Source organism: Paroedura picta, chromosome 8 (assembly GCF_049243985.1).
Source record: "Paroedura picta isolate Pp20150507F chromosome 8, Ppicta_v3.0, whole genome shotgun sequence".
In the NCBI taxonomy this organism is placed as follows: domain Eukaryota; kingdom Metazoa; phylum Chordata; class Lepidosauria; order Squamata; family Gekkonidae; genus Paroedura; species Paroedura picta.
In genome coordinates, this window is record NC_135376.1 from 10,638,668 (window position 1) to 10,658,015 (window position 19,348).

Here is a 19,348-nt window from a genome sequence, read left to right on the forward strand (position 1 = left end):
TTCCTGGAAGCCCCATTGAATAAAATTGAACTTACCTCAAAGTAGACCATATTTGGATTGCTTCCCATAGTCTCCTGAATAGAAATTATTAGCAGCTGGTTCTAATAGGTCAATGACAACATGATTTTTTGGACAATTTGAGTGACTTGCAAGACATAAAGCTCTGAGATAGATGATTACCCCGCACTGTGTGGTACCCCGTTTTGTGAAATACACTTCTGCCTAGTTCTGTGGCCCACTAGAGCAAACATATCAACTTTGAGCATTAAATATTTAACCCCAAGTGAATGATTCCTCCTCCCCAGTGCCATTTCTAACATATTCTTCTTACTCCACCGGTAATTCAGAGGTGAAATTTTCAGCTTTCGGTTTTGCGAATTCTGCTGAGCAATCTGGTCTCAACGTTGTCAAGGAATTATGCTGTGCTAACACTCTCTTGAAATTGTTAAATCCGTTTTGTTTACCTTTTTTTGGGTTGTTTTGTTCTTTCTTCCAGGACCATCTTTTTGCAACTGGAGCCTCTTGTCAGGAAACCTTCCACCCATCAATGCACTGCCAATGGTAAGTACCTTTCCATGCTATTAAGTCAGTCTCGTGTTTGAATGTTCTTAAACAAAATAAAAATCTGGAACTCCCCCCCCCCAAAACACACACACACACACACGAAGACACAAGCAGACTACTTGGCAAGGGCCTTTTAGAAACTGCAGCTAACGATGTTGGCAAATATTGCGGTGTACTTTTTGCTATCGGTGGATTTGACAGCCAAGTTTGACATCTGTGTAAAGTCGGTAGCTTTTCCTTCATTGCCTTCTGGCGAAACTGAAGCATTAGGATACTAATAGCCTCAAAGCAGTACATTCTGTCATTCACACCAGAATTTACAGAACTCCTTGTTGTGTTTCCAGTTCCACTGTGTGTCAGTTGAGCAGGCACAGAGTGAAGGTGGATGCAAGGCACAGCATCTCTCCCCCCCCCCCTAAACCATCTCAGTAACTTGAAAAGGCCACTCTTGGATCTCTGCAAACTTGAAGCTGTACATCTGAACATCATTTCTTCTCCTCCCCCAATCCCTTTTTATATTTCCATAAAAGCAATAGCAGTGCTGTTAATGCATGTCAAAAAATCAGTGTGTAAAAAAAGAGAAAGGACTCTTGTCTTTTGGCATACGTAGAGTACTCTTCAGCTTGTGATGTGTTATCAGAGCCAAAGACTTCCGAGGAAAGTGAGTCTGAGTCGTGTACGTTTTCCACCAAGGTTGGGGTTTTGTTTTTACAGATTTTAAATGACTTTTTGCACCTTCTCAAAAGCTTGGCGCTGACTTCAGGAAATCACTTGTGTGTTGTGTCTTTGTTCAGCCAGAGATCATACAGGGAATGAAACAGCATGGCTTGTACCCACTTGAAATTGTCTGCCTCTGTGGTAGAGTCACTCCACAGCTCCTGGAGAGCCATGTTTGCAGATTTATTTATTATTTAACTCTATAGACTGCCCTCTCCGAAGGCTGAGGGCGGTTTACATAAAACAGTACAGATACCTCAGTATTTATGAAAATAATAATATAGTGGTAACAGTAGATAACATAGTAGAATGGAAGAACAATCGGGAGGACGTTAAGTCAACTAACGCATACTGATGACGCTGTGGGTTGGACGGATTGGCAGTGGTTATCATAGAAGGGAGGCGCGGGGGCCAGTGGGATGTGGTTGGCTCAAGTTGACCTCAGCTAAATGCCTGGCGGAGGAACTCCCTGCGGAACTGTTCAAGGCCCTCCAGGATCTCACACAATTCTGGAGGGCCTGCAAAACTGAGCTGTTCTGCCAAGCTTGTGGTTGAGGCCAGGCAATGACATCAAGAAATACTGGCCTTCCCACCTGAAACATTCGCCAACAGACACCCCTGACAAAAAGCCCATAGGGCATCAATATTAGGAGATGGTTTTTAATGAAAGACGGTTGTATTATTGTATTGTTATTTTATTATGTGTGGTTTTTAGAATGTTGTCAACTCCCCCAAGCTAACAGGATGGTACGGCATACAAATAAAATATTTATTTATTATTAAAGTGACTTTCATCGTTCTCCTGGTCTCCATTTTATGTATGTAAGATTATGATTTGAATGCTCAGTGAGTGATGTGTAAATGCAAAATATTACTACCAGATGTCCTAGTGGTGTTAGTGGGAGTAATAATCCAAGCAGATGTCCTGTGCCTTTTGGATACCCCCCCCCCCCCCCCCACACACACACACACTCACATACTTGTGAAGAGAGCCAGGCGGGGGAGGTTTCTGGTGGATTGTGCCCAAAGGCCAATGCTTACATTCCAGAGTACAAGAGGAATCAGCTAGACTAGCGATGTGACATCCCCTCCAGTCTTGGGAGTTGAATACTGGAGTAGTTAGATGATTAAAAGATGTAGAATTTCTGTAAACATTGAAACTATGGTGGGAATCAAAGCATAAGTATTACTTAGAAAGCAATCCTAAGCAGGTTTACCCCGAATCCTACACAGGTCTGTTAACCTTAGGAAAGTGTTCTTAGGGGGGCACCATAAATTTTCGTATGAACGCTAAACTTAGGTTGCTGCTTTGACAGCATAAAAATGCATTATTTATAGCTTGGTTTATAAAGCTGCACTCTTGCAAACTTGCAATACTGTGGTGGGGGTGGGGTAGAGAGTGTTGCAGACTTCAGTTCTTTATGCTATTTTACCACTTATGTCTCAGTTTTGCTAGATGAGATGTAGGGGAAAAAACCAATTGAAAATAGATAATAACTTTTATAGTTTAGTAAACAAAGGAAAGTGTCTCAGTTGTTCAGAAAGGCCCAAAAAGCCACAGTAGACCTATTTGTATAATGTTTGGTTATTGAGTTTAAACTTTTTTATATAATAAAAAAAAGAGAGAGAGAGCATGGTATAGTGTTAAGAGCGGCAGATGCTAATCTGGTGAACGTGGTTTGATTTCCTATTATTCCAGGGGTGGCCACCCCCACGTGCAGCCAGCTTGATGACCTTGGGCAATTTACTGTTCTCCCTCTAGGTCAGGAAGACATCTTGGTGGGTGTTTCCCATTTCTCTTTAAGGGAGGCAGGTCAAATGAAAACCTCCTGTCTCCCGGTGGGAAACACCCACCTTTCACCACTCGATTTCTTTCCGAGAGTTCTTATACTGTGGCCCTCTAGGATTCAAACTAAAAAAAGAGGCAAGAACCGAGAAAGGAAGCAGTACAAACAATCACAAGAAACCCTCTGCCAACCAGCGCTTAATTTTCCTCTTTTGTAAAAAAAAAAAAAAGATTAGGTAACACACTATAACTCTTAACACATCCAGATGTCAGACAAACCATGCCTATCGCTGCCAGTAGTCCCAGATCTCCTGGTTCAAGGTCTCCTCAGACATCCTTGGCCAGAATGGTGGAATCTGACACCCTGGCTACTGAGAGGTTGGGTCTCAGGGGCAAAGGTCATAGCCCTATTCAGGGAAGGTCCAATGGTCATTCTCTCAGAACTCAGCCTCAACTACCTCTCAAGGTGCCTGTTAGGAGAAGAAAATAAAAGAAGCTGCTTTGAGATGCCTTAAGGTAGAAAAAAGTGGGTCATAAAAAAAACAGCTCTTCTTCATTGTTTCCCACCCTATTTTGTGGCTTCACAATGCCTGGCAGTATCCTTTGAAGCCCGCTTACTTCATAAATACATTGTCATTATTTCCTGACTGCTGCTGACCTTGGATTCTGAGCCTTTGCTCTGGTTCTGTGCCACTTGTGTGTTTACAGGAGTGATGAAAGATCCACAGGATTAGGCAGGGATAAATATTGAAATCATGCCCAGTAAAGACTGAGCTGTTATTATTTTAAACTATATATTTTATTGGATTTTTTTACAGTCTTTATTAACACAAATAAAATAAGAAAAAGAAAGGATTTTCAGAACTGGAGAATATATTTCTTGTGAAATCGAGATCAAGTTTGATTGCCTTGCCTAGTAGTTTGGTGCCAGTTTGGTGTAGTGGTTGGGAGTACCAACTTCTAATCTGGCATGTAAGCCACTTTGAGCCTCCTTCAGGTAGAGAAAAGCGGCATTTAAGAACAAACTCTTCTTCTAGTTGAATGGTGTGGTCTTTTATTACCTTGGAGCTAAGTTGTTTGTCTTAGGGTTTTTGGAGAAATTTATATACCAGCAAGTTTGGCCTTTCTTAATTGGCCTGTTGCCATACAATAAATTTCCTATAGAATTTTAGATGCAGGTGTAGTGCTCTTTTTTTCTAAATTCCTAACTGTAAAGTCTGTTCCTGTGTTCATTTGGAAGAATCTGCTTCCCAAATCATAGACAAATTACACTGTATGCTTTATATAGCAACTTCTTTAGTGTAAGATATCTCATCTGCCTTCTGTAGTTAGGGCTGAACTGATCCATGGAATGGCCTGAACCACAGATAGGACTGAACCATGAATAGGACTGGACTATGGATAGGAAAACCAAACACAGGCCATTTAAAGGTTAAACTCCTGTTTTTCTGCTTACCACGAAAAGCTAAGGGTTAAATGGCTCCGAGCATTTTCACCCCTTGCTGCAGCTTTTGGCAGTGAACAAAAAGCAGGAAGTGAATTGGCTGGGAGGCTTTTTACCCCCACCTCCTCTGCTTTCTGCTGGGGGTAGGGACTGGAAACATATAGTTGCAGACCAGAAGGGCCTTGTCGTGGGCTTTCTAAAAGTACAAACTACATAGAAGAACATGGTTCCTATGGACATAGGCAGAGGGCTTACCCCACCCCACTCCGACTGTCCTTTGGCACATTCTTCAGTGCTTTGTTTCATAGGATGATTGATTTGTGCACTGCTATTTTCCCAGCAGAAAACTGCCCATTTCCCTGTATTACTTCGTGTTTGCACATTGAGAATTAGCCAAGGCTGGGTTACTGTTTTGCATTATTGCAACTCTTAAAAAACATGACTCATTCCATATTAAACTACTCCCAACACTTCATTAAATTTTAAAATACCAGGAAGAGGCTGTTTGAAGTCTTATTGCATTTTGTCCTAATTTTCTCCCTACAGGTTATGCCGCGGGGGGGAGGGGGGAGTATTCGTAAGGCCTTATGGGTCTGTTATTTGGAATGGTGATAACTGATTTTTAATTACTGCTTGGAGTAGAAGGATTTCAGGGACAGGGTGGGGGGGAATTTTTCACTAAAGAGACTTACGAAAAAGAGAAAGGAACACAGCTCAGGTGCGAGAATTCTGTGCTGATGGTTGAGCACTGCCACCACTGGATGAAAAATGCCATGACCCATTAACTTCAGTTCTCCATTTGCTTGTTTTAAAAGATAATTGGGGTGTGTGTGTGTTCCTATTAAAGATTTGTGCAAAGAGATGAGATCAGGGAGGAGAGAATGATAGGATTGTTAGACACGGCATAGAGAACCAGTCTCGTGTAGCAGTTAGAGCAGCCTTTCTCAATTTTTTTACCATAGAGAAACCCCAAAATATTCTCAGGCTTTAAGAACCCCCAGAAGTGGTGCAATTGTGCACAATATGGTAGAGAAACATAGCTGTGTACACATCCACCCCTGGTCTGCCCCCCCTTCCCTATCCCTCCAGGCCCATCATTGGCCTTTTTTTGGGGGGGGGGGAGTCGACATGACCTTATATGGTCATGTCACCCAATAAATGTTTGACATTTTTTTACAAATTAAAAATTAATGAACTCCCATCCATTTGGGAAACCCTCCCAAGGCTGTCAAGAAACCCCAGGTTTCATAAAACCCTGGTTGAGAAAGCCTCGGTTAGAGTGTCAGGTTAGAGATTCCAGTTTCAATCCCCACTCTGCCAAGGAAGCTCACTGGGTGACCTTGGGCTTGATCACCCACTCTCGGCCAAACCCAAAGATTGAGTCAGGTTAGTCTGAAGCCACAGAACCAAGTTTCATGTGCATACACATCAGAGCTTGTATCCAGATTTTAACCTTGGTTGCCTTCAAAGTGTACCTGGATTCACCGAGTTGTTGAATGGGGAAAATGGAGGAGAGGAGAATGCTGTATGCTGCCATGGGTCCCCACTGGGGAGCTAGACTGGGTAGAAACAAACTCAATAAAATAAGAATGGCATTTCAAAGTCCACACGCAGCTGACCTGAGCACTGTTTTAAGCCAGCGTCTCCCACAGAGCCTTTATAAGACAAGGCCTTACAATCACTGTGCAGGAGTTTCCTCTCTCCCCATCTTAAAAAAACTGCGGCCTGATAAAAAGCTCAGGAGAACATGGAAGCTTGCATGGTGTTTTGTGGGTAATTTTAAGTTTGTTTTGAGATAGACGGTTCACAGAGCTGCTTATGGGGCTGGAGTGGCTCCTTAGAACAGGGGTAGTCAACCTGTGGTCCTCCAGATGTCCATGGACTACAATTCCCATGAGCCCTGCCAGCAAACGCTATCAGGGGTTCATGGGAATTGTAGTCCATGGACATCTGGAGGACCATAGATTGACTACCCCTGCCTTAGAAGGTTTTGAAATGTAGTGGCTTAGAGCTACTCCGTTGAACATGGCCCACAAGTGCATCACGTCTTAGCACTACTCAAGGCCCACCTTTTGTGCAACATGATCTGCTATGTGTGATTAAGTCACATGAGATCAGGAGACAAGAGAAAGAACTGTTTATTGGGAGTGCACACCGGAACGAATGCTCCACTTAGAAGGCCACCAGCAGATATGGTCGCTAGAAGTGTAAACTGGAGCAAACAAATTTTCAGGCCAAGATCTTACGTTATCCGTATATTCACTAAGTAGCATAGCTCTCCACCCCCTCCCCACCATGGCAGTATTAGAACAGTAATGCTGATCTACTTTACAGAAGAAGAACAGTTGTTTTTTATACCCCACTTTTCTCTACCCAAAGTAATCTCGAAGTGGCTTACAGTCACCTTCCCTTCTTCCCCCCTCAGCAGGCACCCTGTGAGGTGGGTGGGGCTGAGAGAGCTCTGATATAACTGCCCTGTGAGAACAGCTGTAGCAGGACTGTGACGAGCCCAAGATCACTCAGCTGGCTGCATGTAGAGGAGCAGGGAATCCAACCCAGCTCTCTAAATTAGAGGCCTCCGCTCTTTACCACAACACCAAGGTGGCTCTGGGACTGCTCTGTGCACCCCTAGCAAGCCAAACTTTATCCCAACAGGGATCAGAAGTTGCTTGCATCATTCTCCTTTCCTCCATTTCCTCCTGGCAGCAACCGTGTAAAGTAGGTGTGGCTGGGAGTGTGTGGCTGAAGTCAACCAGCAGGCATCCATTAGCAGAGGGTGGGAATTTGAACCTGGGTCTCCAAAACTCTAGTCCAACCACTAAACTGCACTGATTTATTTGCTGAGGATGTGTGAAGCACCTCCATTCCTTTGACAGGACTGTTAAAACCGCAATATTGAATGCTGGCGTGTCACGTTCACGTGGACACAGCTCTGCCTTAGAACAAGCAGCAGTCTTTACAGAGGTCATTTATACAGAGCGCCATAGAAGAGCGCTTTTTAATGACCCATAATTGGGGGGGAAATTCCTTCTTTTTGGTTCATAAATCTGTAACGGGTCAAGCTTTCAAGAACTGGCAGGGAAGAAAAGGAAGATAGCAATTTAACCTGCACACCCCGTGGCTGGGCATCACTTTTCAGAAGTGCTTCTACCTCCTGGAGAGAGGGAAAAAAATTGAAATAGTGTCTGGTAATGCAGCTTTACTTTTTACAGACCTGTTTCTCTCCTATTACCAATTTTTTTTTTTTTTGGCCTTGAGTGATACAGGGGAAGCTTTTTGCAGGGGTGGGGGGAAGGGGTCCATGGGAATTGTGTGGGTGTGTGTATCTGTCTTTATGATGCCTTCCAAAGGCCCCCACAAGCTCTTGTTCACTGAACGAGTGCTAGAAATAGGTCGTTGGGGGCTTGTAAAACTGCCTCTGATCCTAAAGGGTCCAGCTTTGACCTGTTTTGCTTTAGTACCCACTTCCCGCTCCTGGATTGGCCTATCAGAAATATATGACTGTTTTAGTGGCCCATTTTTTCTCCTCTTCATGCTTTGAGTGCTTGACGCAAAGAGTAGGCCTCCTCTGCTCAGTATTGCCAGGTATAATAGTCTTCTGGGCAGTTTCTTCCTTTTTTTTTCCAAACAGAAAAAAAGGGCAGGATTGAAGGAAAGCTAATAATAAATTGAGAGGCATGTTTCATTGACTTACTATCAAAGAGGGACTTATTAGTGGAACTGTAGAAAGAATAATGCTGACGTAGTAGCAGTTTTCATTTTGCACTCTGTGCATGGAACATGTACACATAAGAAAATCCAGTGGTCCACATAGTCCAGCACCGTGTCTCACCTAGTGGCCAACCAATTCCTCTGGAATCCCAACAGCAGAGCATAGTGGCGCTGAGGTCTTCCCTGATGCTACCTGACACTGGTAATCAAAAATTTACTGACTCTGAACATGGGAGTTTCCCTTTTGTCGCCATGGCTAGTAGCCATTGATAGTCCCATCCATGAATCAGCTTTCATCAAAGCCAGAACCTTTTACTGGGAAAGGTGTCCGGGATCAGTGGGAGAGCATCTACTTGGCATGCAAAAGCTCCCAGCATCTTTAGCTAAAAAGATTATCTAGTAGGTGATGGAATACCCTCCTGCCTAACACCCTGGACAGCTGCTGGTCAGAGCAGACAAGACTGTCACAGAATATGGAAAGTACATTTACTTACTGGTTTGAAACATTTGTGTCCCATTTCTCTACCTAATTGGGGCCTTCAAGTATAGTGCAGTATATTTAGGTTGCCTTTTTGTGCGCTTCTTCTTTATTTTGCAGTCTAGTGGGAGCAATGCTATGGGGAGGGCCTCAGCTTAGTGATGAAGGATCAGGTAGTAGGTGATATGAAGGCTGTCTACTTAAGACTCTGGAGAACCACTGCCTTTCAGAGTAGACTGATAGACCGATGGTCTGGGTCAATATAAGCGTAATTCATGTGCATTCAAGTAGATTCCTTGTCCATTGTTTCCTTCTCTTACCTGTTTCATCTGTTAATATAAAACGTCCAGTGTGATCTTGCTGCCATGGGAATTTCTCCACTACTCTCACGTTGACTGGCTGATGCTTGCAAGGCGAGAAAACTCAACATGCTGACATCACATCTGTTGAATATTGAAGCATTTACCTGGAAGAGTAAAGGGTGAGAATTCACAGGGATGTTGTTTGGGCAGTAGCCATGTGCCTGTCATAACATCTGATTTTGGGTAATCCCATGTAAAAATAAACATCTCAGACACTGCACCCAAGGTAGTTTGAGTAGACAAGAAAGAAATTTCCAAGCTGGTGATGGTAAAATATTCAAACAATAGAATGAGTTCCTGGGTATAAAACCTCATTTTCGTATTTTACTTCATCAATGAACTTATTTCTTAATTGGTTTTTTTTCAGGGATACTAGCAAAGTCTTCAACACACTACCTTATATTTTAGCCATATAACTTGGGTCTATTAATATCAAAGGTCCATGAAGGTAACTATCTTATAAATCACCCAGTATAAAATCAAATATAATTTTGGAATTATTAGGACATTAATTGTAGTTCCTTCCTGCTTGGATTTTTGTTCAACATGGAGCACAATCCTCCCCTTCCATTTTTGCTGGAGGCTTCTTATATTTTAACAGGTGAGCCACATGGTTCTGGAACAGAGAGATAGTCTCCTAGTGTGTTAATTAAAAAGCAAAACCTGGACTTACATTTTAATGTATAATGTGGTGTTTATTTCCCTCTTTTCCCCATCTTTTTCCCCTCTGAAACTGAGGACGTATTTTTTGGTGACTTCCACCATTCTGAATGAGGTGGCTGGATGGAGTCACTGAAGCAGTTGGTGCAAACTTAAAAGGACTCCAGGGAATGGTAGAGGACAGGAAGGCCTGGAGGATCATTGTCCATGGGGTCGCGATGGGTCGGACATGACTTCGCACATAACAACAACAACAACCATTCTGTCAGGGAGATGAGAACTTGAAAGTTCTTCTTCCTGATTCCTCTAGGTGGGAGTCACCCAACCCTCAGTTCTTTTCCTGCCTCAGCGGGGAGAGCAGTAAGTGTAGGCGACTAGCAGGCTTATCTTAAGGCATACTAAATTTCTTCCTTCAGTTCTTCGATTTCTTCTTCTTCCATCTTTACTTCTGTACTTGTTACTATACTCCTCCTGGGTTACTTCTGCCCTCCCCTTTTGTTTCTGTGGAGATTGAGACGCTGTTAATGTTTTTCTCCGCCCCAGCAAGAGCAGCAAGCATTTTAGGACAGCTCTGTAGCATCCCAGACATAGTTCCAGCAATCGAATGCAGGGCAGAGATTTGGAGGACTGCTTTCTCTCGGAAGCCAACATGGGCACTCCTATTGCGGCTGGGGGCCGAGGCAGATTAGAAAATAAAATAAAAACCCAATCCAATCAGATAGAAGACATCCAGTGAACACTGCAGTAGGCCTAGTGCCTGGGATTACAGGCTTTGAAAATGCAAGCATGAAACTGTCTGAGGCATGACACAGCACAAACATTGTAGATTCTGATTTGCAAAGGTAGCAGATAGTGCAGTAAAAGCAATGTGGTGCATACAGCAAAGATTGGAGATGACTACGTGTGTATTCCCTTTATAAAATTATTTTCTGGGCTGTAGGTCAGGTGAAGTAAAGGTCAGTTAGAAAAATAGAACAGACAAATAAGCATCATTGGGAAATAGTTAAACAATGAGTATAGGTAAAGGGCCATTAAAGATTGGATGTGGATTAAAAGTAAGTTATGTGAATAGGGTGCAGATGACTGTTTTGAAGATAGGGGCCAAGCTCCTGTTCCCTGAAGGAGTGACCAAAGCTTGCAAAGAATGTTAGGCTCTCCCAATGCTCCGTGATGTATTTATACTTTTTACATCCCATTCATGAGGTGTTTAGTATTGTAAATGGGGAATGAGGTTGAACGGTCAGGTCTGGTCCTAGTCTAATATGGGAAGCTGTAGGCCTGGCCTGGATAGACCAAGCTAGCTCAGTCTCTTTGGATCTCAGGAGCGAAGCAGAATTGACACTGGTTAGTACTTGGACGGGAGACCATGAAGGAAGTCCAGGATTGCTACACAGAGGCAACCTTGGAAACCTTATGGGGTCTCCAAAAGCTGACTGCTTGACATCAAAAAGCAAACCAACAATAGGTATAGCCCAGACAATGAAGGACAAAGGGAATCAGACAATGGAATCTATCTTTTAAGCTGCCTGAGGAGTCCAAGCACTGGTGCGGACAATGAAGATGGAGAGGCAAGCTCCAGTTCCACATCTGCTGCGACATTATCCATTCACCTTCCAGGGTCTCCTGGTTTCACAGAACTTGACTGTGAACTAAAGAAGTTAAGTTCTCTGGCAAGCCATTGACATCATATCATGTGGGAAACATTACCTCCTGGATCCAGTTGCCCTTGGCACAGAAGGCAGAAATGGGTGCTGCATGCTTGGAGAAATCAAATAGCTTGAACTGGCTCTGGAATGATGTCACATGAGTCCAGTGATGCAATGACTGCTAAGCACCTTTTTAAGAAAGTGGGCATTCTGTGCAAATTCAGAGTAGAGGCCTACCAACAGTCATTATTGGGCCAAGGAAAAGACATCACCATGTCTTTTTAAACCCTCAGTTGAGGAAAAGCAACTGATGGTAGAACAAGTCTGTCCATATCAGTTCTTAGGATTCCTGCAAATTCTACCTGTTTGCCTGCATTGCCTGCCATGGGCAACTAGCTGTTGTGGTCTTGATCTAAACCATATACTTTCTTCTTGTTTGGTAGTGTTCAGAATGTGACTCAGATCCTGCCAATTGTTGGTCGGTTTTGTTTTGCTTTCTTTTTCCTAGCAGCATACTAGCAGTTTTGAGTGATTGCTTGGCCTTGACCTCCTTGACCCTCCAGGGCAGCTGGCTGGCCACTCTGTGATACAGAATGCTGGACTAGATCAATCTCTTTTGATGGATGCCCTTTGGATGGATTCCATCTCTATCATGGCTATTAAAGTCCTGCCATCTGCATGCTGCGGCACTAAGAGGCTTTGGGATGTGTAGCCTTGGCAGAAACGGCCTGTGTGTGCTTTCCTTGTATCTGCTGCAGGTTTTCTGGTGGAAGTCCTAGGCACCTTCATGTCAAAGCTCTCAAAGAGCAGGAGACTGGAAAGAGCTTTCTATGCCTGAGAAGCTATGGGAGCTGCTTTCAGTCAGAGCAGTCCAACCTGGTAGAAGGCAGTGTTGTACATTCAGACTATCACTATCTGGATGAAAAGTGGTTTCTTCTCCTTCCAAAAGGCCTAAGCTCTGTTGCTGTCTTCGGTCGAAGCAGCACTTCTTCTTCATTAGACCATTAGTGTCAAACCACATTGGAGGTTCGGTTGTTGGATTTTACTCCCTTTCTCAGCCACTGTTTCTTAGAGAGCTGTATTGGGAATAGATTAATGCAGTGGTCCCCAACCTTTTTCAGGCGGGGAGAAGGAGGCCCGGGGACTGGGGGGGGGGTTAGAGGGAGGCGCCGGCACACCAGTGAACGCAAACGCGCAGGCATGGAGCTGCTATGCCTCCGCCTGCCAGCGCACTGGTACCTGCACTTCCCCCCCACAGTGCGGCGCTTGCTGCACTGCAGTGGGGAGGTGCGCCCACTGATGCGCTGGCGCCTCCCTCCTCCCCACTGCGGCCCGGCACCATTCCGCAACCCGAGGGTTGGGGAATACTGGATTAATGGATGAACTGGTGCTGAGCTGACTCCCACCTCTCAGAGTGTCTGACGGCTGTAGCCGGTCTCCTTTCAACCCTCTTTTGCTCCCCCCCTGCCCCCCCTCAGAATTCCACCAATATGCTCTGGACCTGTTTACATTGTTGCACTGTTGTATTGTTTATATTGTTTGTATTGTTATATTGTTATATGGTTACAACTATTAGTTATTATTATTGTAAGTTTATTCACATGTTTATAGACTGTTTTATGTATTGTTCTTTGTTCTTATGTAAACCGCCCTGAGCTTCCTGGGAGGGCGGTATATAAATATAAAATAAATAAAACGGGCAGCTGCTTGGCCTAGAAGGATTCACTTGCTGATCCTGTGTTTAATATGTAATGTGTTTCAGATGGCTTTGAATAAGTTAACTGTTATGAGATACATGCAGAATGTCTTTTAAAGCCATTTAATGGAATCCATTGCACAAGAGGAAAAAACGCTCCTGTACAAAAACATTTTGTCTGTAATTACTCTCCCACTCAAAGAAAGGCTGATGAATCATCTCCCCCACCCATAGTTTCTAGCAAAATTAGTTTTCTTTAGGAAGACTCCAAATTAGAATAGCTTCTTATTCCAGATAGCAGTGAACAGACTTGGCTTGCCACTGCTACATTGAGAGAAAGACGGTCTGGCCGCTGCCTGGATCCATGCCACAGGATCATCGAGACTTGACTCCTGTATTGTTCTTTGCATTGGGCTCCCCTGAAAGTCAGTTTGGAGACTCAAGTCAGTGCAGAACATTGTAGCATGGCTGGTATCAGGAGGCAGAGTATGTTTATTACTCCTCTTCTGCAGTCGTTGCATTTGCCCATCAGTTCCCAAACTCAGTTACTGGTTATCACATAGAAAACTCCTCATGCCCCCTTGGCTTCTTATATCTGTGGGACTGCCTCTTCCCCTGTGGTCTGCCATGACACGTTCGCTCATGTGTGCAAAGCTTTCTGTGAGTGACACTTTGTAAATGGACAACATTGACAACTGCTCACAGACTTGCATTCGCTGTTGTGGCTTTCACCGATATATTTATTTTATTTATTAATTATATTTGTACGGTGCTGTTCACGGCAGCTAACAACAGATAAAACAGCAAAAATACACTGGAAGGTATTACCCAAACACTCCCCCCCCCCGATGTGACATTTCACTCGTGCTCCCCTCCACACACACACACACACACACACACACACACACACACACACACACACACACAGGTCAAAATGAGGGTACTTATATCTCTGGACTTTAGTTGTTACCATGTGTGACAAACCTCAGCCTGCAAGAATTTTTATTTCCTGAGCCCCTTCCCACCCCATCCAGGCCCATCACTGGCCATGGGGGAGAAGGGATCGATATAACCATGTATAGTAATATCACCTAATATTCCTGGCTGGAAGATAGAATGTAAAGGTAAAAAGGTAAAGGTATCCCCTGTGCAAGCACCGAGTCATGTTTGACCCTTGGGATGATGCCCTCTAGCGTTTTCATGGCAGACCCTACGGGGTGGTTTGCCAGTGCCTTCCCCAGTCATTACCGTTTACCCCCCAGCAAGCCAGGTATTCATTTTACCGACCTCGGAAGGATGGGAGGCTGAGTCAACCTTGAGCCGGCTGCTGAGATCAAACTCCCAACCTCATGGGCAGACAGCTTCAGACAGCATTTCTGCTGCCTTACCACTCTGCACCAGAAGAGGCTCTAAGATAGAATGACTAGTACATAAAACAGGGCCTTTATGGCTGTGGCGCCCAGGACATGGAACCTCTGTGAGTCCGAGAGGCACTACTTAAATACTTCCCTTTGGGAAGTCAGTCTTTCCCCATTTTTTCCTTCTAGTGTTATCAGAAATTGTTTTACCTTATGAATCAGTTTTGCCTCTTCATGACATTAAAGGTGTGGCCTTGCTTCTTTGCAGGGTTGAGGGTCCGTGATTTCAAATGTGGTTCATTGTTGGTTTTTGTAGCTTGCTTGATTGGTGCGTTTTATTGTCCTTACATCTCCCCCGTAGTAGTTGCCTTGAGTCTCTGTCAAAGCACAAGGTATGATATACATTTTCTAAATGAATATCATATGTCCCATAGAAGAGGGAGTACTTGCTAGTAGAATCAAATAGTTGCAAGATGCGTCACACTCTGATGCTGATTGCTATAGAAATAAGTTGATGACGTGCCACAGAAAATTATGTCATCTGTTTCTTCTGTGCCAGTACTTGTTGGATACAATTAACATCTGAGCTCAGAAGGTCAGTGCTTTAGTTTCACAGTAGATGAAGGAATATGCTCTGCCAGAGCCAAAAACATTAAGAAAGGAATGAGAAATCTGCAAGCCCCATGTTCCACATTTGATAAGTCTCTTCCAAATGGTGAGATGCAGGATTCTTAATGTATCATAGCAATAAATTCCTCAGTGCAGTGCCTTGAAAAGCCAAATGCCTCTTGAAGCTATTATTTTCCCATTGCTTAAATGTGTGCAGATGCAATGCCTAAAAATGGCATACACCAGAGAGATTGGTTGGATAAGATTTCTGGTGGCTGTGCATGGTGGTTTCGATGCGTCAGCCGGCCCCTTTTATCCAGCCAAAGCAAAAAATAACAGTTATTGCCTACCAGAAATTATTCACACAGACTCTCCTCAGATCTGCATAATCTAAGCAGGTTGCAGAATGGAAGATGCAACAGAGTATATATATATTTCTTTATTATTATTATTATTATTATTATTATTATTATTATTATTATTATTATTATTATTATTACATTTATTTCCTGCCACTCCCAGAGCTGGCTTGTGGCGAGTGACAGATGTCACATTAACACCCCCATTAAAAGGACACAAAAACTCAAAAAAAAGTTACCATAAGGATGTGAAACATGGCAGAATATTACCCCACCCAACCCTGTCTCTATAGGGGGGAGGAAGGAGGGTAAGATGACTCAGTTGTTGCTTAATGCTGGAGGGGGGTACGATCTTCCTCACTGACCCCGGCATCAACCTTAGACCTGGTGAAAGAGCTCCATTTTGCAGGCCCTGCAGAATGCCGAGGTTATGTGGGTACTAGGCATTAATCATAAAATTGTTGGGCAAGGATTACATACTGCCTAACTGTAGACTTGACTTGTTTCTTCAGTGCTAAGCATATAACTTGTATTTCAAAAGTCCACTGTTATTCGTGGTTCAATGGTCCCTATGAGCAGGCATAGGACAGCTTGAAATTTTAGACATCTGCTCTCAGCAGTAGTTGTCTCATGAACCCGCCATTGGGAATTCAACCAACAGTCCCTTAATATAGCCACTTCGATTTGGAAGCCCATCTGTCTCAGGAAGGAGGTGAGTTTTACCACTGCAATGCTTGGTAGCTATTGCAAAAACTCTTAAACGGCCTTGTGCAGGCTGGAGCTTGACATTTTTGCTTGGTTTTGTCCAGCCGTTCAGACAGGCAGCAAAGCTCATGTCCTTCCCTTTCCATATTTGATGGTATGTAAGCTAGAAAGAACAAGCCTGCATCCTGGACAAAGGCCTGTGAGAAAACAGTTGGAGGTCTTGGCCAAGTCCCAGTGTTTTCAAAGTGTGTTGACCTTTTTCAGAATGTCGAAATGGGAAAGTGGCAGATTTCCAGCATGCCTGTCTTCGTCACCTTGCGTTTGCAAAGGCCTCCTTTTCCCCATAAAATGATTCAGGAACGAAGCGGTCATCACACTGTGGAAGTCAGCTTTCGAGGGGTGGGGGCAATGCAGAAAGTGGCCCAGAGTTTTGCTGGTTGTGAATAACTGGCTTCTAAAGTACCTTAAATAATTTTTTTAAATGGAGCAAGGAAGCCCTGCCTGTGTCATTTCCTTTCATAACACACAACAAGCTATGCATTCAGGAGTATCAAGTACATCACAAATTAAAGGAGAAAATGGCTGGTCAAAAGGTTGAAAAGGACTGAAAGCACAAGCTTAATAGTCACAGGATCAAACAAGGCATTAGGGTTTTTTTCCCCTCCTATTTTTGGTGCAGTTCATCAGAAGTTCAAATAATTCAGTTGAACGATTGAACTGGAGCAGAGTACAGTGCCAAACCCCCTGATTTCTGATAACATAAAAAGAGCAGTGATCAACTGAACTTATTACTTGATGCCATTTTTTAAAAGGGGATTAGCAAGATTAATGGAAGGTAAGTCTATCAATGTCTATTAGCGATGGTGACTGGGGGAACCTCCACTTTCAGATGCACTAATCCTCTCAATCACAGAGCCAAGAGGCAACTTCAGGGAAAGGCCTCAGCCTCAGTTGCTGCCCCTCCAGAGGAACTGGTTGTCCACTGTGTGAGGTAGGATGCATGACTAGATGGACCATTGGTCTCATCCAGTAGGGCTCTTCTGATGTTCTTATAGGCCCTCTCTAGGAACTGGTTGGCCATTGTGTGAGACAGGTTCCCGAACTAGATGGACCATTGGTCTGATTCAGCAGGGCTCTTTGTGTTTTAATCTTTCACGTAAGACATTGCTTTTGAGGATGTTGAAATTCTTAGTCACCATCAATGACACACAGATAGCCATGACAGCCATGTCAGAAAAGCAACAGTTTGAGACTCACCAGCAGTCAAATGGGATCCACAACATTAGTCATGCAAAGCCAAAGAGCAGGGAAGGCAAGACTTGTCAGAGATGGGCTGAGTTAATAGAAGATCCAGATGAATAACCATCTGAATGTCTCTTGCAAACTCTATAGGGCCCCCATAAGTCTACTGCAACTTGACAGCACTTTCTACCACTCCATCCATGTATGTTATTGCCAAATATGTTTGACTTATGAAAGGCTGGGTCTGCTCAATTGAACTGAATGACCAGTGTGCAATCTGATGTGACTCCCATTCATTCCAGCAAAGTTTAAGCCAAAAATTCTCCCAGTGGATTTCCCTCCCCCCTGATGGCAACTTGGTCTAACCTATGCAAATATTGTAGGTAGACTAGATATGCTGCCTGAGGTTGCCTAGGAGGACACTGTAAGCGATTGTGTGTTAATTGGTGACTGCCTGGCAGTGGATAAATTTGTTAAGTCTCATTGAACAGACCAGAGCTAGCGGGTCAGGTTTTTGGGATTGTTTGTAAGTGGAATGTTTGGCCACTCACTCAGAGGCCAGCTGCTTTACTCTTGTGCACTTCCACCTCTCCATCTGTTGTTAATATTAACTAAATTTGTTTTGAGGAACAGCTTCTATTGCAGTGCCACCTTGGAAATTCTGCGCAAGCTTGAATTGGCTCAGTCTCTGCTTGTATTGAGCCTTCTGTGCTTCCACGGCCCTTTCAGCTGCATCAACTTGGATTATGTTCTGTTTTGCTCGTCCTCCCAAGCTCTTCCTCGATACTATATCTTACTCCCTGAAGCTATTTATGGAGCAGCCCTCCAGAGAACTCAGAAGGGCAGTACACCAACTCCTTTGATCCTGTACATCTCTCTGCCATTCATTGCATACCCTACATAGGAGAAATGCTTGCTAATAGAAGAGAAGCAAAGTTGTTGTGGGATCAAATACAGGCCACATAGGGGTGTGCATTTGTTTGTAAAAAATAGCTGGAAATACTTCATTTGTCTAAAAAAAGAAGCCAAAGAGTACATAATTGCTATTTATCAGCTATTTTTTCAGCCAGAGATGGGGTATTCTCGGGTATCAAGCGTAATCAATCCTCAATAATTCCAATAAAAATTGGAGTTATTCAGGAAAATAGGATGACTGGCAATGCTAGCTCAACAAAACCAAGCCCAGCACAGCTTTGAATGTATAGAGTGTCCAGCATAATCAGAGCATATATGAAGTGCCCTGAAGAACAGTGCATGTAAAAAGTGACCACTAGAACCAATGTTCCTGTGGCAATCCAAGCTCAACAAGTCCAAGCCGGGGGGGGGGGTCAGTCCAAGCCCAGCATAGCCAGAGCGTGTACAGTGTGTATCAGTGTCCAGAAAACCAAGTCCTTCCTTCCTTCCTTCCTTCCTTCCTTCCTTCCTTCCTTCCTTCCTTCCTTCCTTCCTTCCTTCCTTCCTTCCTTCCTTCCTTCCTTCCTTCCTTCCTTCCTTCCTTCCTTCCTTCCTTCCTTCCTTCTTTTCTTTTGGAGAGGAAAACCACATTAGAGGCTAATTTGGCAACAGCTGAGGTATCTGAAGGAATTGGGAAATAATTCTATTATCATTCTAGCATTCTCCCTTTTTCATCTGTAGTTGACATTTTGTTAGTGGGAGGCTAATTGCTAATCTAAAAGGAAATAAACCATAGATCATACACTGGTAACAAATTGGTATTTAAGCATATGTCGGACTGTGAGTTCTGCACATTTGACGGACATTCTGAATTATCCATGACTTCTATTTCATTTTTACTACGAAAAAGTTTAATTCCTCCCCCTCCCTCAACAAATTTAATCAGTATGTTGCTAATGTGCCTGTATTAGAACCACATTCCTGTTGTTATGAAAGCTGGGAAGCCAAAGGCAAAAGGCAAATTCTCTGCAAAACTATTTTCAGATGGTAGTTTTGGAACAGTGCAAAAGCCTTCCAGCCAAAGTGATTTAAAAAAGCCCCACAACTCAAACTTTTA

At 43.6% G+C, this 19,348-nt stretch overlaps 1 protein-coding gene and 1 long non-coding RNA gene across 10 annotated transcripts in view; one reads left to right on the top strand and one right to left on the bottom strand.

Annotated features, from left to right (window-relative positions):
• TBL1XR1 (TBL1X/Y related 1) overlaps positions 1-19,348 on the top strand; it is a 198,616-nt gene that overhangs the window by 87,970 nt on the left and 91,298 nt on the right. For 8 of the 9 annotated variants that reach the window (XR_013233410.1, XM_077348359.1, XM_077348357.1 and 5 more), the window contains exon 2: positions 497-561. The exons of the other annotated variant lie outside the window; for it this stretch is intronic. The gene's annotated coding sequence lies outside the window, so the exon portion shown is untranslated. The remainder of the gene's footprint in view (positions 1-496; positions 562-19,348) is intronic. 9 annotated transcript variants of the gene reach the window in all.
• On the bottom strand, positions 10,029-17,835 carry LOC143842964 (uncharacterized). The gene is made up of 3 exons (XR_013233409.1): positions 17,353-17,835; positions 14,633-14,799; positions 10,029-10,223 (listed from the first exon to the last, which is right to left on the bottom strand). It is a non-coding gene; the product is annotated as an uncharacterized LOC143842964 (long non-coding RNA).